This window comes from Lotus japonicus, chromosome 1, assembly GCF_012489685.1.
Source record: "Lotus japonicus ecotype B-129 chromosome 1, LjGifu_v1.2".
In the NCBI taxonomy this organism is placed as follows: Eukaryota; Viridiplantae; Streptophyta; class Magnoliopsida; order Fabales; family Fabaceae; genus Lotus; species Lotus japonicus.
In genome coordinates this window covers 3,693,421-3,715,127 of record NC_080041.1, presented here as the reverse complement: position 1 = coordinate 3,715,127, position 21,707 = coordinate 3,693,421, and the positions used below count along the sequence as shown (strand labels likewise).

The 21,707-nt window shown below is 37.2% G+C and overlaps 1 long non-coding RNA gene across 1 annotated transcript; it reads left to right on the top strand.

Annotated features, from left to right (window-relative positions):
- The first annotated feature begins 1,055 nt into the window (after positions 1-1,055).
- Positions 1,056-3,635, top strand: LOC130731526 (uncharacterized). The gene is made up of 4 exons (XR_009016715.1): positions 1,056-1,451; positions 1,679-1,769; positions 1,850-2,210; positions 3,358-3,635. It is a non-coding gene; the product is annotated as an uncharacterized LOC130731526 (long non-coding RNA).
- Positions 3,636-21,707: the final 18,072 nt, after the last annotated feature.

Sequence of the window (21,707 nt, the reverse complement as noted above, 5' to 3'; positions counted from 1 at the left end):
TGACCAAGAGCCTAGACATAGCAAACACTGTGTCAAGTCGATTCACGCGGGCATTATTTGGATCAATTGTTATTTTTCCTTTGGGAGGGATTTTGGAATGGAAGCTCTCTACAAGTACTTGCAAGTTAAATCTGTTGGAAGTTGTAATACTTATTTACAATCCTTCTTGGCTTTAAATCAACATCTTCTGTGTTGTTGGTGTATCTGGCTCCATCATAGTGCGATCTTATAACGATTTGAGGGTAATAATATGGATTTTTCATTGGTTTCCATTGTTAGCACATGCTTATTTGATAACCTTAGTTTGTTCTTAACAGGCACCTTCTGACTCCTTTTCTCACTTAGGCGTTTGTGGAGACCATTCTTGCTCCAAATCTGCTACTCAACATTGTGTTATTCCGAAAGGTCCGCATCTTTCTCTGTTGTTGATTTTCTTTGGTTAATATCGAGCTGATGTGTTTTTGTTGTGCTTTTCTCTAGAAATTTACAGGCCTGCCAGTTGCAATGAGGTTATTAGTCAAAAGTTTTTTGTCCCATTGGCTTAAGGTATCTGTATAAATTGGTTGTCCTTGAGCTTCAATGATAAAGAAACATTTAATGGTATCTTGAGTTGAAATCCTTTTTGTTTACCTTATTGAGATTCTTTTTTCTACACTATGAATCAATTTTATACAACTTGGTGCTCAAAATTCCCAGATGAGGATGACTGCTGTAATTCATGGTTATAGTTGGAAGTCATTGGACCCTAGGAATGCTTCGGGTGCTGCCAGTGTTGTAGAGGCTCATAATTACGTGTATCTTAAAAAATTAAGAAAATCAGCTTTTGTTTCTCTTTTTCCGTTAAAATTTGTATTGTTATTTAATCGTTGTGGCTACTGTTTTGACACTCTATTTAACCACTTAAATGGGTGTTACTATTAGAAATAAAATTGCTTTTAATTAGAAAATAAAGGTTTCACAGTTACAAAATGAATGGGCATGAGTTATTATACATTGAAGAGCATTAGTTATGTAACCACTAATCATTAGCTTTATGTTTATTAAATATTTTAAATTGAGGTGTTAAGTATTGATTATGAATTCCATGGGAAAGAGGTTGGTGGCTGACGTAGCAGTTGGTAAGAAAGGTGTTGCTTGGCTATTAGATGGCTTCGAGTAACATTCTTACATATGACAATATTTTTCCATGGGCAAAGTAGCATCATCACTCTTTTCAGTTTTTTAAACCTCTTTATAATTTAGATGTGATTAAAAAGAGGGGCCTTTTTTATTTTTACCAATCTTGAGTGAGGATTCTCTTCACTCATATAATGTTCTTGCAGATTCCGACACCCAAAAGAGGTGAGATTGTAAGCCAGCTTGGTGATGCATTAAGGGTCAAATTGGATCCGTTCATTGAACTTACTTTAATGTTGTATTTGCAGGCAATGGAATTTCTCAAGTCCCTTGAGGTATGAGTCACTTTAATGTTTTAATCAGACTCACAAAGATATCTAATAAATAAGTTATATTAAAGGAGATGATTGTCTTCTAAAAAATATAGACATTAGTCACAGTATAACAAAGTCAATTTTGATTTGGTTAGTACTGATATCAAACTCATCTTTTTGTTATTTTGATTTCCATTCTATTGTTTTCATGCTAATTCTTTGTTTTGGTTATGTATCTCGGGATCCAGATGGTGTTCTATTGAAGGTTGAGATTTAATTTCCGATCCCTGACACATTGATTTGATATTATCTGAAAAGGAAGAGCCTTTCAAAAAGGAGGTATTAGATTCATCGATTTTGATTTTGATTTCCATTTTATATTATTGTTTTAATGCTAATTATTTGTTTTGGTTATGAAGCCCAAGACCCAGGTCACATCCAACAAGAATAAGCCCCAAATGCGGTGAATGTATGTATTTTAATATGAGATTTCGCTTGGTGAAACTTTTAACTTTAGTATAATTTTGTGTAGAAGCCTCTTAATAAAAGTGAAGCAGTTGTTGCTTCTAATGTGCTGGATAATAGTTTTGCTTTTGATCCAACCCTCAATAAGATTGCCAAAAATGAGGAGGGCCTATATGGAGAATCAGAAAATCCTGCAACTGGGAATCAATAAATAGACATCATGGGATCTTTTGACCAAGATTCACCACCAACCCAGAGAAAACTAAGCTGGAGGAAGCAGTAACACATGCAGATATGGCTTTCAAAGTTCACTTGGTAGGTGTTTATTCTTTTGAAGGGGTTTACTTGATTAAATAGTTAATTGTTATCACATCTGAGGGGGGAATATACATGTTTATGAGAGGAAAAATAGGAATGGTGCAAATTGTAAGAAGAGAATGGTAGTGGATGGTGTAACAAAATGTTATCATGGCAGCAAGGTATTGGAGAAGGCAATTGTGCAATAAGTATAGTAGCAAAACATAATTCTGGGAGTAAATTGGTGGCTTAGGATAAGAGGGGAATGTGTGTGTGTCAGCTGTGATGGTTTTCTCTTATTTCTGCATTATTTTTATTCAGTAAAAAGGAGAGGGAAAACTATAAAGATGAGGAGAACGACAATGGGAAAGATAAAAATAGAGAGAAGGAGAGGGAGATAGATCGAGATAAAGAAAGGTCAAGAGATAAAGTAAGTAGAAAGACCCATGAGGAAGATCATGAATTGAGTAATGTTGATGATAAAGTTGACTGCCCTGAAAAGAGAGATGAGGAGGTTAGGTATGACGGAGTTGTTGCTTTAGCTTGGCTCATTAATTAGTAGATATGGTTTTGTTTCTATGTAATTAGTAGTATTTGCTCAAATTCAGGTGTTGGTTTAGTTGAATTATAGGGATAGGCATAAGGCAAAGGAAAGAGAGAAAAAGAACCATACAGATAGAGAAAAGGAGACGGAAAGCTATAGAGATGGGGAGAAGGCCAAGGGGAAAGATAAAACTAGAGAGAAGGAAAGGGAGATAAATCGATTAAAAGAAAGGTCAAGAGATAGAGTAAGTAGATAGACCCATGAGAAAGATCATAAATTGAGTAATGTTGATAAGTAGACTACCACTTTACCGTACCATTTTATGTTATAATTCCTTTGCTCTTTTTGAATGGTTTCTTTTTCTCTTAGGCTTATACCACATAGTACTGTTATGCCATAACTTAATTTTAACAAGAAAATGTATCTATCCGCTTAGTCGCTTACAGTCTTTTACTGGAATTTGATATTCATACGCTTTTTATTTCTCGATATTGATCTTCTTTTGTTTGTTGACTTAAATTATAGAAGTTAGGTTGTTAAATGGGGCTTTCGTGCAGTGGAAGGACAAATAAGAATGCTTTTACTTTGCTCACTACTTTCTATTTTGATATAATGTTTCAGATTATCCCCCTCCTGAGACTTTCTCTAAGGCATACAAGCTGTGAAAGAATCTCTCATTGAGCATATCCCCCTCTTGATTCCCTAAGATATATCAGCTGTGAAAGAATCTCTCCCCTAGAATTTGAGCATGTCTCTGGAAACATCTCTCATTTTACTTTTGTGTGCTTGCAGAAGTTGTCAGTGATTGAATTGTGAAACTGTATTACTCCATGTGACCAAGTAAACTGCTTTATTTCTAATGCAGCCATCTTCTTTATGGTGGAAGCCTCTTAATTTATGCAAATAAATGATGAGGTTTTTCATTATTCCAGGTGTTGGTTTATCTAGCTTTACACATTGACATTTGAATTTAAGATAGGTCACTTGAGATTTATGGAGCCTTCTATCAACAACTTCGATTTGAAAAAAATGCATATTAAATTAAAATTCACCTCATACCATGGGGAAGACAAGTTTCATCCTTGCTTTTATCTGCTTAGCTTCTTTGTTCTTAAATTTTGCAATTATCTTCGCTGGATACAAGATGAATGGTCAGGGCAGAGAAAAAGAAAAGTAGTTTGCAAAGTACAGTAGAAACTCTTTAAATTAATAATGTCAGGACCGAGAAATTTATTAATTTAGAGAGCTATTAATTTATCGATAAATTAATAATTATTAATTTAAAGAGTTTTTAAGTAATTATATTGTACATACCAAACAAAAAGACAACTTTATGATACAATACAATAAATACAACACCTGAGCTATTGGATGCAATAAGAAAAGTTAGAAATGAGTTCCAAATAGACTTGAACTTTAAAGGAAGACAAACAACTATTGAATCATATTTCAATAGAGTGTAATATATTTTTTCAGTTTCTATGAATTATTAATTTATGATTTTCTTGGGACCGAAAATTATAAAGGAATCTCCCGAAAAATTATCTACCTTGAGGGTAACTTTGTCATTGAACAATTCATTGTACATAATTCTCAAATTAAGTATGGACATTTGTGTAAAAATACTACTTATTTTCGTTAGATTGGATCAGGGTCGTTGATTGCATCTCCAATATTATTGGCTTTTAAACATGGGTTTTATTATACTTTATTCTTTGAAATATTAATCAACTAATAATTAATATTAAGAATAAACCTTGAAAGTTAAAGGTCACTTAATAAAAAAAAACTGTCGTGTCCCTTCCTTTTGAACTTCCTTCATCATTGTCATTTTATAGACTTCTACTATTAATTGAAAATTATTTTAAACAAATATATTATTTTTTATTTTATAGGAGTTCTAAAATTCAAAAAGGTATTTATATTTATTTGTATATAATATAATGGATAAGTTTAAAACCTGTAGGGTAAAATAGTCTATCAATAAACAATGTTTCATATATTTGTTTTTACCTATGAACTTTTAAGTAATTATACATATTATTTCATATGAGATTTTTCAAAACAGTTCGATATTTAGTAGACTTTTAATCTCAGCCGTTCGATATCGCCTTGAACTTTCTCCATCAATATTTGTATATAACTTTATACTATCAAGCTTAAAGTATTTTCAATGTTTTTATTATTGTTTAACTTCTATGAGTTATGGAATGTCATAAGTCAAATTAAATATTAAATATGATATTAGTTATTAATTCCATAAGACACATATTATTAGTTTAGATTTGTTTTTTTTTTTTTTGAAGAATCAAATATTATTGAATCAAGAGAGACAAAGTACAAAAAACATAGTGCCAGATGGTTCAAGAATGAACCTGGGCACTATCCCAAAAGAGGAGCCGTCCCTTCATGAGAAGGGGTTCCAAAATCCAATCTACAGCGTTCAAGGTACAAATAAAGAGTAAAAAGGGAAGTAAAATCTAAAATCCTGAAACATTTATAGTTGATCCCTATTCTCTTCTAACAGAACCCAAATAGGATCATGTCCCTCACAACCCAAGTTTGCCAAATGGTCAGCTACGTCATTTCCTTCTCTGTAAGTATGCCTTATTTCCAAACAGTAAATTTCATCCATGAGAAGGTCGATTTGGTTCAAATCATTGAGCAGTTTCCAGGGTCTTTTTTCTCGAGAAAGAACCCATCCAATAGCCATCCAATTACATTCTTGAGGAGGAACTGTTGGCAAAACTGCAGTCCATACAGCATAGCTTTGACTTCAGCTTCATGAGCCCACCCAAAACCAATTCCTAATGCAAAAAAACCCAAAAACTTTTTGTGAGAATCCCTTATAACCCCACCTACTCCACTGATGCCAGGATTGCCTTTGGAAGCTCCATCTACATTAAGCTTCAACAAACCAATTTCAGGAGGAGCCCAAGATACAGTTCTGGGCGCGCGTTGGGGACAAGGGAACTTGATGCTTTCCAGATTTCTTGTGATCTGATCCAGCTCAAAGGGACAGCCAGGCCACGAGTTTTTTATCCACCAAGCTAGTCTGATTAGATGCATGTCCCTCACCTCTTGCATACTTACCACTTTACCTTTGAAGATGATGTTATTCCTCTCCAGCCACAATGACCAAATGAGTGAGTAAGGTAAGAGTTTCCAAATTAATTTGTCCATACTTGAAGGGAAGCTATCCCATTCTTCTTGTACAGCAATCAAAGTGCTTGGGCAAGCCCATGATATTCCTTCTTTTCTGATAATGTTGTTCCAGATGTCATGAACACACACACAAGTCAGGAAAAGGTGGTCATTGGTCTCATCTTGTAGATTGCAGAAGCAGCATATCCTCTGCTCTTCTGGTATTACACCTCTACTCCACAAATTCATTTTCGTTGCAAGTTTATTCTGACAGGCTTGCCAATATAACATACCAACCTTCGGGGGAATAATTCTCTTGATCTTTTCTGGGATCACAAACTCTTCTACTTCTGCCAGATTCACATCAGCCCAACTGCATAAACCTTTCACTGTAAAATAACCATTGCCACTCCCGCACCAGATCAGAAAATCATTTGAGTTTGCTGCTGGGATTTTTGCATTGATCAGGTTCAAAAATTCAGTGTATATTTCTGTTTCCCAACCAAAGAAATGTCTTCTGAAAGGAATGTCCCAAACCCATTTACTTCTAACAAATAGACCTACCTCCTCAATATAAGCTGTTTTGCAGGTAGCATTGGCAAAAAGTCTCGGAAATTGACAGCTTAGAGCTTTGTTCCCAATCCAGGGATCTAGCCAGAATCTGGTGTTCCTTCCATTCCCAATTCCACACATTAGCTGATCTTTAAAACCCAAAGTCAGTATTGAATCTTCCTTAAGCACCAGGGCAATGTCTTTAAGAATTGGTGCGAGAGAGCCTCCCTCTTCCAACACCGAGTGTAGGAATAACCTTCTACTGTCCCATTGGTATTTTCCTGCTATTATTCTCCTCCATAAGCTATTTTCCTCAGTCCCATACCGCCAAGCCCATTTCAGTAATAGAGCCTTATTTTTCCATTCTAAGTGCCCCAAACCGAACCCTCCTTTTTCTTTGGACTTGCATACCAGCTCCCATGAGACCCACGCCATTTTCTTTCCCCTGTCTTCCCTCCCCCACAAGAAAGCTCTAAAAATCTTCTCTGCTTCTTTTATAACTCCCTTTGGCGCTTTATATAAACTCATCCAATACACTGGTATTGAATTTAGAGCAGCCTTCAAGATTGCCAATCTGCCACTCAAGGAGATGTACTTTGAGTTATAGGACCTCCCTTTCTTCCTTAATTTCTCGAGCATTGGACTCCAAAAGGAAATTCTTCTTGGATTGCCACCAAGAGGAGCCCCCAAATAAGTAATCGGTAGAGCTCCCACGGCCCAACCATACTTCTGTGCTGCTCTTACCACTTCTGAATTCTCAGTATTGCATCCAATAATAACTGATTTGTCCATGTTGATTTTTAGGCCCGATGCAAAGAGAAAAGAAAACAATGTGTAGCAAAGGAGCTCAAGTTGTCGATCATCCTTTTCACAGAATAACAACGTGTCGTCAGCGAACTGTAAATGATTCAATGCCTCCGCACCTCCCATTTTAACCCCACTGAAGAGATTGATGCCTGATTCACCGAGGAGTTGATTTAACATGCAAGAAAAGCCATTTGCACAGATGTTGAATAAGAGAGGTGATAGCGGGTCACCCTGCCTCAAACCCTTCTCAATGTCAAAGAATAGTGATGGTGAACCATTTACCAGTACTGCTAGTGATGCTGTTGTCACACAACTTTTGATCCAAAGTAACCATTTGTCTCCAAAATTCATTTCAGCTAGTAAATCAAGGAGAAATTTCCATTCTATTGTGTCATAGGCTTTAGCAAAATCGATTTTGAGGATATAGCCTCCTCTTTGACTCTTCGAGAGCGAGTCCACCACTTCCGTAGCAAGCAAGATACAATCTGTTATTTGTCGCCCGGGAGTGAAAGCAAATTGGTTTGCAGTGATCAGCCTTGGCATCACCCTTTGAAGTCTCGCTGCCAAAACCTTTGAGACTAGCTTGTAAATACTTCCTATAAGACTTATGGGGCGGAAGTCAGCTACTTCTTGAGGGTATGAAATTTTGGGGATCAAAGATATGAATGATGCGTTTAGACCACGAACCAACTTGCCATTCGCGTGGAATTCTTCAAAGAACTTGCACACATCTGTTTTGATCAAGGGCCAATAATGTTTGAAAAAATTGACATTGAACCCATCAGGTCCTGGTGATTTGTTTCCATCACAATCTTTGACCACATTCCAGATTTCATGTTCAGAAAAGCAATCTTCTAGTCTGGCCTTTTCTTCCGAGTTTAATCTCCTCAAATTAGGACAGCAAACTTTAGGTCTGACCATCTCCACTCGGGTAAAGAAGGAGAGGAAATGTTCCCTAATGGCCTCTTTTATCACTGTTGGGTCAGTTGTCTCATGTCCTGCAACTCTGAGTCTATAAATATGGTTTCTTGATCTTCTTATTTTGCTCACAAGGTGAAAGAAAGAGGTATTTTTGTCACCCTCCTTCAACCACCTAACTCTAGATTTTTGCAGCCATTTGGATTCTTCTTTTTTGTAACCCTCCCACAGACCACTGAGCACTTGAGTCCTTTTATTTCTCAATTCCTCTGTCGCCCCTTCCTCCTCTAGTCTTCCCATAACAATTTGTAGTTCACCTTCCAGTTCCTTAATCTTCTCCTCATCACGAGTAGCAGAGTGCCCTTTCCACTCCTTGATTTTTACCTTCAGTGTAAGATCAAGTTTTGATCTAGTAGTACAACTCTATGTTTTGATGATTACAAGTTAACCTTTTGATATGAACAATTGTGGTACTCTAACGTGTTTTTCTGAGTGTGCTATTTACAGGCTCTGACCTCAACTCAATCTCACACAAATCAGAAGCACTGTGTATAAAGAGTGACCCAAGCAACGCTTTCGCATTCACCATGTTCAGTATGAACAGTGGAAAAGCTTCAGAAGTTCTGAAGCTATACAAACTCTGATGTGGACTCAGTCGCTAGAAGCTCTGAAGATCCAGAAGTTCTGATAACCAAGAAACACTGAAGGTTCAGATATTCTGATGGTGTAGAATGAAGGTGTGAAAAACGACTAGAAGGGGGGGGTTGAATAGCGTTTTCAATATAAAAACTTTCCCCTTAAGATTTAAAGTAAATCTTTTCGGTTTCTCTAAGATAGATGGTGCAGCGGATAAAGATAGAGAGAAGAGAAAAGCACACAAGTATTTTATCCTGGTTCACTTGATAAATCCCTCAAGCTAATCCAGTCCACCCGTTAAGGTGATTTCTTCCTTCTTAGAATGAAGGCAATCCACTAATCAGATAATTGTTACAACTGCACTTGAAACCTACAAGTGACTAACAATACACTGACTTAGCTATCACTAAGATTCACTCTCTTAGTCTTCTCTAGGATCCGATCAACCTTGATCTCCTAAAGGAATCACCACTAAGATTCACTCTCTTAGTCTTCTTAAGGATACTGACCTACCCGGTCCCTTAAGGAAAATCAAACAACTGTTTGAGGTTGGTGTTTACAAAGGTTTGCTTCTAAATAAGCTGAGTGTAAACTAAATAAGAACAGATGAAGAAAGTAGAGGCTTGAATCTTTTCTTGTATTGCAGCTCTTGATTTCTCTCACTCTCTTGGTCTTTCTTCTTTTCTTCAGCCTTTTATAGTCCAAGGTGCAAAGGATATTTCTGTTGAGAGAATATGACCGTTGGAGGGCATTTCTGGAACTTCCAGAACCTGCTGTGGCTGAACCTTGGTAGGTAGGCTTTTCAGAATAGTACACTGCTCTTGTACTTCTTGATAGAGACATTTGCCTTTAACCAATGACTTCTGATCAGAGGAATGCTTCGTGTTGGAACTTGTGAAGCTTGGTGATCAGAGTCAGAGGGAAGCTTGGATCCTCTGACCTTCGTTACTTCTGCTTCTGAACCTTCAAAGCTTCTGGACCTTCAGAGCCTCTGGTCCTTCAGAGCTTCTGATCCTCAGATCTTCTGATCTTCTGATCTTCTGATCTTCTGATCTTCTGATCCTCTGATCATCAGATCCTCTGATCCTCAGATCTTCTGATCCTCAGATCCTCTGATCTTCTGATCTTCAGATCCTCTGATCTTCAGATCCTCTGATCCTTCTGACGAATATATCTTCTGGTGTCAGAATCAGAACCTGTTTGTCAAAACACTCAAGACAAACATTAGAGTATCATAGTTGTTCATCCACAAATAAATACTTGTTATCATCAAAACATAGAGTTGTACCACATGACCAAATCTTGATCTTACAATCTCCCCCTTTTTGATGATGACAAAACCATGTATTTTGATGAACAACTCTAAACAAATAAACTGAATACACTCAGAGTATAAGGTATCAGAGTTAAAACTTATCCTGATGTGTATAGTTTATCTTGCTCCTTCTGAATCCAAGACTCGTGCTTGATTCTGAGCTAAGCTCCCCCTGAATCTAATACTTAATATCAATGTTAGTAATATCTAGATTCTGAGCTAAGTAATATAGGAGTTGTCAAGATACTATAAGTTCTCCCCCTTTTTGTCATAAGCAAAAAGAATGAAGGTGGAAAGAAAAAAAAAATAGTAAGAGCATAAGACAAAATACTCCCCCTCAGAAGGAATACCAAGGGATACTTGGCTGCTGATTAGTATATCTTCTGATGAGAGCAGAAGTGTGGTTCTGGTGACATCTCCGTTCTGGACAAAATTTCATCTTCAGATACTTCAGAATGAGAAGCTAGGAACCTACTCTTCTTCTGATGACGCAAGTCAGAAGTTGTAGTAGCATCTTCTGATGTTGTTGCTTCTGGTTCGACAAGTTCTGAGTCTTTGTTTCTTTCTGAAACGGTCATGCTCATCTCTGCAAGCTTTTTCAGCTAGCTTTGACTTGACCAAATCTTACTCTACTGATGCCTCCAAGATTAACTTCACCTTCAGGTTCAAGTTTTGGATCTTGGGACATATGCCTTTCTCCCGTCATGTGTTGCCTGCATCCACTGTCCAGGTTCCATGGTTGGAGTTTCGATGGACCTATTGAAGATATCTGCAACATATATAATCTTATCCCTAGGTACCCACTTTCTGGGTCCTTTCTTGTTAGTTAGCCCAGAAGTTCTGACAACTTTGGGTCTTTCAACAGGATAATGTAAAGGAATTTGAGCATGATATTTTGACATTGAGAAAGTTCCTTTCTTAAGAGATGATGGAGCAACTTCAGAAGGTTTAGAATGACCAATGTCATATATTCCATTTCTGCTTACGCCATAGATCATTGAAGCCATTAAGCTTCTGTCGACGCTTTTAGCTAGGAATCTTTGAAAAGACTTTTCATACTTAGACTCATTTCTACAATCAGAGGCATCACAGGCAACAATTTCTTCTAACTTAGCAATCTGGTTCTTAAGCACAGAGTTAGAATTGATCAAAGCATGATTATCATTTTTCAAATCAGAAATAATTTTCTCATGTTCAACAGAAGTTTCAGAGGCAGCAGAGAAATTCTTTTTCAACCTTTTATGCTTAGTCAAGAGAGAGTTATATTTATCCATAATTTCAGACAAAGCATCTTTAAGTTCAGAAGTTGAGAAAGAATCAAATACCTCATTTTCATCGTCAGAGTCTGGATCTCCTTCTGATTCTGAGTCAGAGTCAACAGCTTCCTTTGACTCTGCTCCTTTGTCTTTGACAATAGCCATGAGTCCTTGAACTTCACCATCAGAGTCAACATCCTCTGACTCTGATTCATCAAAAGTCACCATCAGACTCTTCTTGGTCTTGAAATGCTTCTTTGACTTTTTGTCCTTTGATGAGCCTTTGAATTTGCTCTGCCTGTGCTTCCAGATGCAGTTGAGCTTTCTGGATATAAGAGTCAGCTCATCTTCATCAGAATATTCTGATGCTTCTTCAGATTCTTCTGCTGCTGCTTGGAGAGCCTTAGCCTTTTCAGATTTGGATTTCAAGGCAATAGACTTCTTCTTGTGATCTTGATGTTCAGCACGCTTTAGTTCATGACACTTCAGTATGCTTATGAGTTCTTCCAAACTCATCTGCTCAACATCTCTTGTGAGCTCCAAGGAAGTTATCAAAGGCATCCAGCTTTCAGGAAGACCTCTAAGGATCCTCATGACATGATCCGCAGTAGTGTAGCTATTGCTGAGGGGTCTTATTCCAGCAATAATCAACTGGAATCTGGAAAACATATCCTCAATGGATTCGTCAGGTTCCATTTGGAAGGATTCATATTTCTGGATCAAAGACAGTGCCTTTGATTCTTTCACTTTCTTGTTTCCTTCATGAGACATCTTCAAGGATTCAAAGATGCCCTTGGCGGAATCACGATCAGTAATTTTCTCATATTCTTCATATGAAATGGCACTTTGCAGAATAGCTCTTGATCGGTGATGATCTCTGAACTCCTTCTTTTGATCTTCACTCATCTTCTCCCTTGGGATTTTTACACCATGTTCATCAACAGGAGGGGTGTAGCCATCAACAACAAAGTCCCAAAGATCAGGATCAAAGCCAAGAAAGAAGCTTTTGATTCTGTCTTTCCAGAAATCAAATCTCTGACCATCAAAGATAGGTGGTCTTGCACTGTATTGATATTTGCTTGTAGTAGTGGTGGAATCCATGAGTTTTTCACACTGGCCCGGATCTACTGAACACTGTTAAGTGTGGTAATCAGAACTTGCGCTCTGATACCAATTGAAGGTGTGAAAAACGACTAGAAGGGGGGGTTGAATAGCGTTTTCAATATAAAAACTTTCCCCTTAAGATTTAAAGTAAATCTTTTCGGTTTCTCTAAGATAGATGGTGCAGCGGATAAAGATAGAGAGAAGAGAAAAGCACACAAGTATTTTATCCTGGTTCACTTGATAAATCCCTCAAGCTAATCCAGTCCACCCGTTAAGGTGATTTCTTCCTTCTTAGAATGAAGGCAATCCACTAATCAGATAATTGTTACAACTGCACTTGAAACCTACAAGTGACTAACAATACACTGACTTAGCTATCACTAAGATTCACTCTCTTAGTCTTCTCTAGGATCCGATCAACCTTGATCTCCTAAAGGAATCACCACTAAGATTCACTCTCTTAGTCTTCTTAAGGATACTGACCTACCCGGTCCCTTAAGGAAAATCAAACAACTGTTTGAGGTTGGTGTTTACAAAGGTTTGCTTCTAAATAAGCTGAGTGTAAACTAAATAAGAACAGATGAAGAAAGTAGAGGCTTGAATCTTTTCTTGTATTGCAGCTCTTGATTTCTCTCACTCTCTTGGTCTTTCTTCTTTTCTTCAGCCTTTTATAGTCCAAGGTGCAAAGGATATTTCTGTTGAGAGAATATGACCGTTGGAGGGCATTTCTGGAACTTCCAGAACCTGCTGTGGCTGAACCTTGGTAGGTAGGCTTTTCAGAATAGTACACTGCTCTTGTACTTCTTGATAGAGACATTTGCCTTTAACCAATGACTTCTGATCAGAGGAATGCTTCGTGTTGGAACTTGTGAAGCTTGGTGATCAGAGTCAGAGGGAAGCTTGGATCCTCTGACCTTCGTTACTTCTGCTTCTGAACCTTCAGAGCTTCTGGACCTTCAGAGCCTCTGGTCCTTCAGAGCTTCTGATCCTCAGATCTTCTGATCTTCTGATCTTCTGATCTTCTGATCCTCTGATCATCAGATCCTCTGATCCTCAGATCTTCTGATCTTCTGATCTTCAGATCCTCTGATCTTCAGATCCTCTGATCCTTCTGACGAATATATCTTCTGGTGTCAGAATCAGAACCTGTTTGTCAAAACACTCAAGACAAACATTAGAGTATCATAGTTGTTCATCCACAAATAAATACTTGTTATCATCAAAACATAGAGTTGTACCACATGACCAAATCTTGATCTTACATAGAAGACTCTGAAGATCCAGAAGCTGAATAGTGGAAACTCTGATGTCCAGAAGCAAGAAACTCTGAAGGCCATGTTCTTCCCTCTGAGTTCAGAATCAGAAGATACAATGGTCAGAGGATCTGTGCTTTCCCTCTGACTCTGATCAACCGGCTTCACAAGTTCCAATATGAAGTATTCCTCTGATCAGAAGTCTCCTAGGTTAAAAGGTCAAGTCGCTATCCAAGTACAAAAGCAAGTGTACCTTCCTGACGACCTACCTAACGTTCTCAGCCACAGCAGAAGCTGGATTTTCCAGAACTGCCCTCCAACGGTAGCATTTCCCATGCAACGCTCAACCCTAATCCTTGGAGTATATATAAAGGCTGAAGATTGAAAGAAGCTGTAAGAGAATATAAAAAGAAGAAATACACACGCGCAAGACATATTCAAAATATTCTAAGCTTTCTTTCATCTGTTCTTAGTTAGTTTACACTCAGCTTATTTAGAAGCAAACCTTTGTAAACACCAACCTCAAACAGTTGTTTGATTTTCCTTAAGGGACCGGGTAGGTCAGTATCCTTAAGAAAACTAAGAGAGTGAATCTTAGTGGTGATTCCTTTAGGAGATCAAGGTTGATCGGATCCTAGAGAAGACTAAGAGAGTGAATCTTAGTGAGAGCTAAGTCAGTGTATTGTTAGTCACTTGTAGGTTTCAAGTGCAGTTGTAACGATTATCTGATTAGTGGATTGCCTTCATTCTAAGAAGGAAGAAATCACCTTAACGGGTGGACTGGATTAGCTTGAGGGATTTATCAAGTGAACCAGGATAAAATACTTGTGTGCTTTTCTATCTCTTATCTTTAGCACTTAAGTTCTCGAAAGATTTGTCAAAATCTTTAAGGTGGAAGTCTTATTCTGAAAACGTTATTCAAACCCCCCCTTTCTACCGTTTTTCATACCTTCATTCAGGTCTTTCAGTTTTTTCTGTAATACAAAGCCAGTCCATCCCTGAACCACATTGGAGCTCCACCATTCTTTTACCATCCTATCGAATTCCTTGTCCATTAACCAGCTATTGTAAAACATAAATGGTTTGGGGCCTGAACTAAAATGTCCCATAACCAGTGAAACTGCTCGATGATCTGAAAGTCCCCAGTTTTCAGCACGTTGAATAGCTTCCTCCAAGGTCGACCATGCAAGCTCATTAAGCAACCATCTGTCAATTCGACTTGAGACCCCTCCATTTCTAGTACTGAACCATGTAAACTCAGAGTTCTGTAGAGGCAGATCAATCAGATTCCAATCATTTACAAAATTTGCAAATGATATCTCAGTTCCCCCCATTCTTCCGCTTCTTTCCTCTGGACTTAAGGTAGCGTTGAAATCTCCCCCTAAGACAACTCCCCCTTCCCAGGTACTCAGAAAAAGTCCCACCTCAGCAAAGAAAACTTCTCGTTCTCCTTCACTGTTAGGTCCATAAAAGTTTCCAATTGCCAGGTTTAAATTCAGGTTGTGGTCTTTGACAACAATAAACACATACCGGTCACCTTGTTGAGTTTGAATCAGAGTGAAAGCAGATGGTTTCCAAAGTGTCAATAATCCTCCAGCCGACCCTATAGCTGGCACAAAGACGCACTCAAGATTCAGGGCTTTTGCGAAATTCCGAGCGATCTTCTCCTTCTGAGCATCTAGTTTCGTTTCCTGAAGCAGCACCACCTCCGGATGAGCTTTCCTCAGAGCATCTTTGACTTCCCGACGTTTCTCTGCCATACCCAGCCCCCTGACATTCCACGACAACCAGCTCCTCTCCATTCCTTGACTCTGGGTTTGGTTGAAACGCTCCCAACTCGTTTTCAAGGGCAGAGATTGCTTGATCGTCAGAACCTTCGTATTCCAGTCCAAGCACTTTTCCCAGCAACCACACCTTTGAAGCTCTCGTGAAGTATCTCCCCTTGGAAACCCGGCCTCCCTGGTTTGATTCCCCTATTTCAGTTGAATTTGAGGCAGTGGTTAGAGCCTTGGGTTTTCGCCCTCTCTTCTTTGGAGTATTCGTGCTTGAGGGGGGTAACCTAGAAGGATTTATCTCAGGGAGTTTCCTGGGTCTCCCCCTTTTCTTTTTTGGTGAGGCCGCAAGAGGTGTCAACACAATATCTGCTTCTGATTGAGATGATAGAGTGAGATGTTGTGGCAGCCCAAGGTCTAGTGAGCACAGATCAGAAGGGGGTAGCGGCCCAATAAAGTTGTTATTGTGATGTACCATTGGGCTCAGTTGTTTGTATCCCAGGGTGTAAGGCCAAGCCAAATTCCACTTCAGGTTGGTAGAGGTTTGACTTTTGTTGTTCCCTACAGACCTGACAATTCCTGTTTCTTTGTAGCTAAGCTTATGGCCACTACAAACACCAATTTGTATTTTAAAGTCTGTTGCCACACTTTCCCACAACCCTGACATCCCTGTTATATCCATTTTGATCTTGGTGTTGTCCCCCCAGAGTATTGCTAACTGGCCAAAATCATATTGGCACCAATCAGCATCATGCCTCCTCTGCATTATTTCAAAAAAAGTTCCCAAAAGGATTATGTTTTGCTCTGTTGCTTCTGACCCGTTTCTACTGTCTACACAGTCCTTCCCTACTACCTGTAAAGCGTTTACCTCGGATTCCGATGAGATTTCATTCATTGAGCCGTCGTCGCGAACCACCACTGAATCCTCAACCACCGTCTCTTTTGAATATCGCTCTTTGAGGGTGTCACAACTAGAGCTCTCCAAGTTCCACTGGTGTTGACGTAGTTGGGCCTCAATTTCACCCACACCATCACCTTCGAGTAACACCGATACGATATGATCTTCAACCGTGACATCCACCTTCCTCTTCGCGACGAAAGGTGTAGGAGAGCTTATCAGCATTCGCCCGAAGTCAAGTCTCCGGCGATCCTCCGTCTTTGCATCCAGGCATATGAAATCTCCTGCAAAGCTCGCTACCCAAGCAAAGAAATCCCTGCTCCACAGTCCCAGGGGCGCAAACCAAACTCTAACCCAGGTAAAGTACCTAGTTGGTTTGTCGTAAACTGTGGCTGGTTGTAACACAGAGAAAAGGTTACCCAGTTCACCATCATCGCAGAGGAACTGGAACATCTCTTCCTGGGTTGTAAATTCAATTACTACTTCCCTTGCGCCCAGCATTGCTGTTTTGGTTTGAATCCATCCTTGATAGTGCAAGAAATCTTCCACCTCTTGCAAGAAATGAATACCTCGTAAGGTTGCTAAGATCGATCTTCCCACGCGCTCCCTGTCTTCTGCCTTCATCTGATAAATCCCTTCCGAAGAGAGGATGGGTTCTCCTGGTTTGCTCCTCGCTTCTGCACCCAAAATCGTCTTTCTTCTCCAAGTCATTTTTGCTTCCCCTGGTTCTTTGACTTCAGTTCCTCCACTAGTCTGACGATTGTCCCCGTGAAAGAAGGGATATCTCGCAAAGGATACCTGAATGAAGTTATTTCCAACCTTTGACCCGTGTAGAGCTTGAATGGCAAGAAGAGCATCCTTGTTCTGTTGGAAACGCACAAAACCAAACTTGCTCTTCCTATGCATCTTCTTTCTTCTCTGGACGAAGATTCCAGTTGTCTTTCCCAGTTTTGAGAAAGTCTCCCTGATCATATTGTAGGACACATAGTCATCAAGCCCGTCAATGAAGAGAGTACGAGGTTTGGGCCCTTCCGGTGACCGTCCCCTTTTGGCCGCCTTCTTCCTCGGAAAGGTACCACCTTCCCAAGAAGCATTCCTACGCTTTCGATCTCCAGATATCTTTCTTCGAGGCGCTGCTCTCGCCTTTGACGGCTCTGCCATCATGTTGGATCTCCATGGCTCTTTTCCTCTCTCCTTCGGCTGCTGAATACCACCGGTAGAACCACCACGCCCCTTGCCTAGAGAGAAGGAGGAGCACATCTCTCTTCCAACATGTGGTTTTTGCCGCTTTCTTTCTCTTATTAGTTTAGATTTGTTGAAGTACTAATCAACTAATAATTAATATTAATAATAAACCTTAAAAGTTAAATGTCACTCCATAAAAAAAAAAACTTCCCTATCCCTTCCTCTTGAAATTCCTTCGTCAATCTAATTCTATAGACTTATACTATTAATTGAACATTACTTTAAATTTTTTTTTATTATTTATTGCATATGAGTTATGAAATTCAAAAAGAAATCATTAATTAATCTATAATATAAAGGAGAATTTTTTGCAACCATGAGGGCAAAAATGTAATTTAATACTTTGTTTATGGTTTTAGATATTTGTTAGAATCTTTTCCAAATTTGATGTTTGCTGGATGAAGCTTCTATCCATGGGTGATCAAACTTTCTTCGGTCTGTATTGATCATGGTGTTTTTGCATTAGAAGAGCGGGCTTGGTTATGGGTTGTCGTTCTCTACAACTCTCAATCAGGTTCATTACCTGCTCTCTCTCTCTCTCTTTTTTTCCTGCTGGCTCTTAAAGTTGTCCCCAACTGGCCTTTCATTTGATAAATTTGAAGCCACATGATTTGGTTTATGAGAATTTTGATCGCCCATCTATGTTTTCCTATTCGTGTACAAAACTTAACACATGTGCACAGAGTTACTTTATCACAATCAGTTCTTGATAAGTGAATTATTGTTAGATCTGAAGATTTCATGCTATACTAATGACTTCCATTCCAAGTAATTTTGATGAATTTTCCATGATCAGGCATTTGATGCATATATGGTTGGAAGAGAAGATGCTCCCAGAATCGTGGCAGTTCAAGAATGGAGGGGTCTGGATTTTGGAATTAAGGATCATGCTTTGAAGATTTCACAGCTTGGTTCTAGGGTTGGAGCTCTTATCCCAGTTCAAGTATTCTTTGTGTTAATGCATATCATGTGCTGCTTTGTGGGGGGTGAGCTCTCTTATTAATTTGTTGGTCTTCAACATATCGAATGGGGGTGATTTATTTTCTGATACTTAATATATGTCTCTATTCTTTTAATTTCTTTTTGGGGGTTATTTTGTATATCTTAGTCTAATCTCCAATTTTTCTTGGGGGGAGCAAATGTACCGAAGAAGAATAGTTTTTTCCATGGAGATTTTAGGGAAATGTTGTTATTATGAGAAACTATTGTGTCCAATTTGTTCTTTGTAGCAAAAAGAGCTTGGATTTTTAATTTGTGTCAAAGTTTTTGTCATGCAGTTACTCTGCCTTTTGTTGGTGTCTGGAGAACCTTTTGTTGGTAAATGAGTAGTGTTTGTTATCTGTTTAATTGATTTGGTGAGCATTTGGTTCTCAAGATTGAGCTAGGAATTGAGCCTTATGCAATTCAGGTGTAAGTAACATTTATAGGGAATTCGTAGCACAAATTTTCCTGATGAAATAGTATTTTGAGTTAGAAGTACTAAGATAATATTGTAAGGTGAGTCTTAAGAGATATAGTAACTATAGATGATGAAGAAACATTAAAAGTGTTAAATTTGTAACGGCTGAGACATTAGAAGTTACTTTGAAATGTGTGAAGAAGCATTAATAATGATTGATTTGTAACAGATGAGAGACATTAAATTGATTAAGGCCCAGTTTGGAAGAGCTTATTTGAGCTTATCTGACAGCATAAGCTATTATGTCAGTGTTTGGGAGGGTTTATACAAACAACTTATGATCTGCCATAAGTATTTTCAACTTATTTTCATAAGCTACTCAGGATAGCTTATGAAAAACAGCTTATACTTATATACAACTTATTTTTAATTTATTTCAATAAATTTTTAAAAATAGCTTATGAATAAGCGCTTATGTCATTAGCGCTTAATTAAGTTGTTTTTCCAAACGGGGCCTAATTGTAACAGCTGAGAGGTGAATTTAATTTTATGAAACCATTAGTTAATTAGAAGAGGAATAGTCGAATAGCTATGAATAAATCTCATAAATAATAGTAGTTACTTTGTAACGGTTGAAATGTGATTTTAATTTCATGAAACCATTAGTTAATTAGAAGAGAAAAGTTTAATAGCTATGAATAAATCTCATAAATAATAGATAGATAATAATTAATAAATAGTAGGAATGTTGTGAAAACTATTGCTGAAACTACAATGAAAGGTCCGTTTTAAAAGTTAAGAGTGCATGAAAATTTAAATTGTAATAAAGTATCTAAAGGAAATGAACAAAATATATATATATATATATATATATATATATATATATATATATATATATTTCTAGCTATGCATTTTCTTGCTACTAATCCATGAAACACCTGGGTGGTGTTGATGCTTGGTCCTCTTAAATTAGCTCTCAATTAGTTTTATTTTAAAGAATTATTAATTGATTAAAAGTTAATATTAATCCATAAAAGTTTCTTTTTTTGAAAGAACCCATAAAAGTTAAAGGTGGTGGTTTTAATATTAAATATATATAAATATATATATATATCAATGCAACAAATAACCTCTAACTATCCTTTGCCCTGCAAAAATTTAAATATTAAATTAAATGATTTTTAATTGTTTTCAAAATTTTAATTGATTACCTCAATTTTTGTAAATGAGTTTATTATTATTTAGTTCATATGAGCTAGGAAATTAGTTTAAAAAAAAAAGCTAGGAAATTTCATAAGACATGTTTAATTATTTTTTATTCAAAAACCTATTAATTAACTAATAAATGATATTAATCCTTAAAAGTTATATCAATGAAAAAATATCCTTTTCACTAAACCCTTTTCCCCTTCCACTATATAACTTAGTAACAATTTTTTCATTCAAAAATGTGCACTTCACATAGTCAGTAACCACAAATAAACGATGAATTTAGCCTAGACACCTTTCATGAATTTTTAATCCCACATTTTGATCATCGAATGGCTTCTATAGTTTAGTCTACCTATCTGATTTTCTTTCAAAATTACACAAGGAATTCGTAAAATAAATATTATTTGTCCTTATTAATTAAAATAATACAGATATAAAAATAATTCAATAAAACCTCATTAAACTAACTATTATTTATCGCTATTATTTTCTTTTATTTCAAGGAATTTGTCACGACAATCATAATTCTCAATGCATGTAATTATTTGAATTGCAAAAATAAATAAGGATTTTCTCAGTCTCTATTATTAGTTCATATGTCTTACTTTTTTTAGAAAGCATAAGAATATATTAATTACAGCTTTGAAAACAAAGCTTAAAAGCAGACAAAGCAGGATGGTGATTAGTAACAACAAAAATCTAATCACCCATAGTGAAAGAGAGTCCCCAAAGTAAAAGACCATAAAATTATACAATAGACAAGAAACCTACAACCAACCAAAAAGAAAGTGACTCACCTCAGAGAACACCAACCTACAAACCTAAAAACTACAAGACCAGAAACCTCAAGATCAGAAGATAACAAAGACCCAAAGACATACTACCACAACAAACACCAAAGGAAAAACAACCAAATTCGATCAGGAAAACCAAGCCACAAAACACCCACCCTAGAGAGGTCTCCGTGCAAGGATTTAGGTCGCAATTTGGTTCATAGCAACCTCATGAAATCTCTAAAATAAACTACCAAATTGTTATATAAAAAAATTAAACAATACAACATTTACGTAAATAAGGACAAAAAAACACAAATAAATAAAATATTTTCTCTTTGATAAAAAAAAACAAACACATTCATCACAAGAAAAACACAAACAAATTTATGATTCTTAATATCTAAAATAATTTTTTTTAATCCATAAATTATCTTTACAAAAATTCACACAATAAACATAAATGAATCCCCCGTGCATCGCACGGGTAAAAATACTAGTTATGATATACTAAAGAAGCTTTAAGATAATCATAGGACTCTTACATTCATTATCAAATCGATGATTATGATTTAAAGACTCAAAGTATCACCAATCACCTCTCATTCACCTCACATTTTACTTCTACATCACTCTTATCTTTTTATTTTAGAGCAAATCATGGATATATTATTGAAAAATGATAAA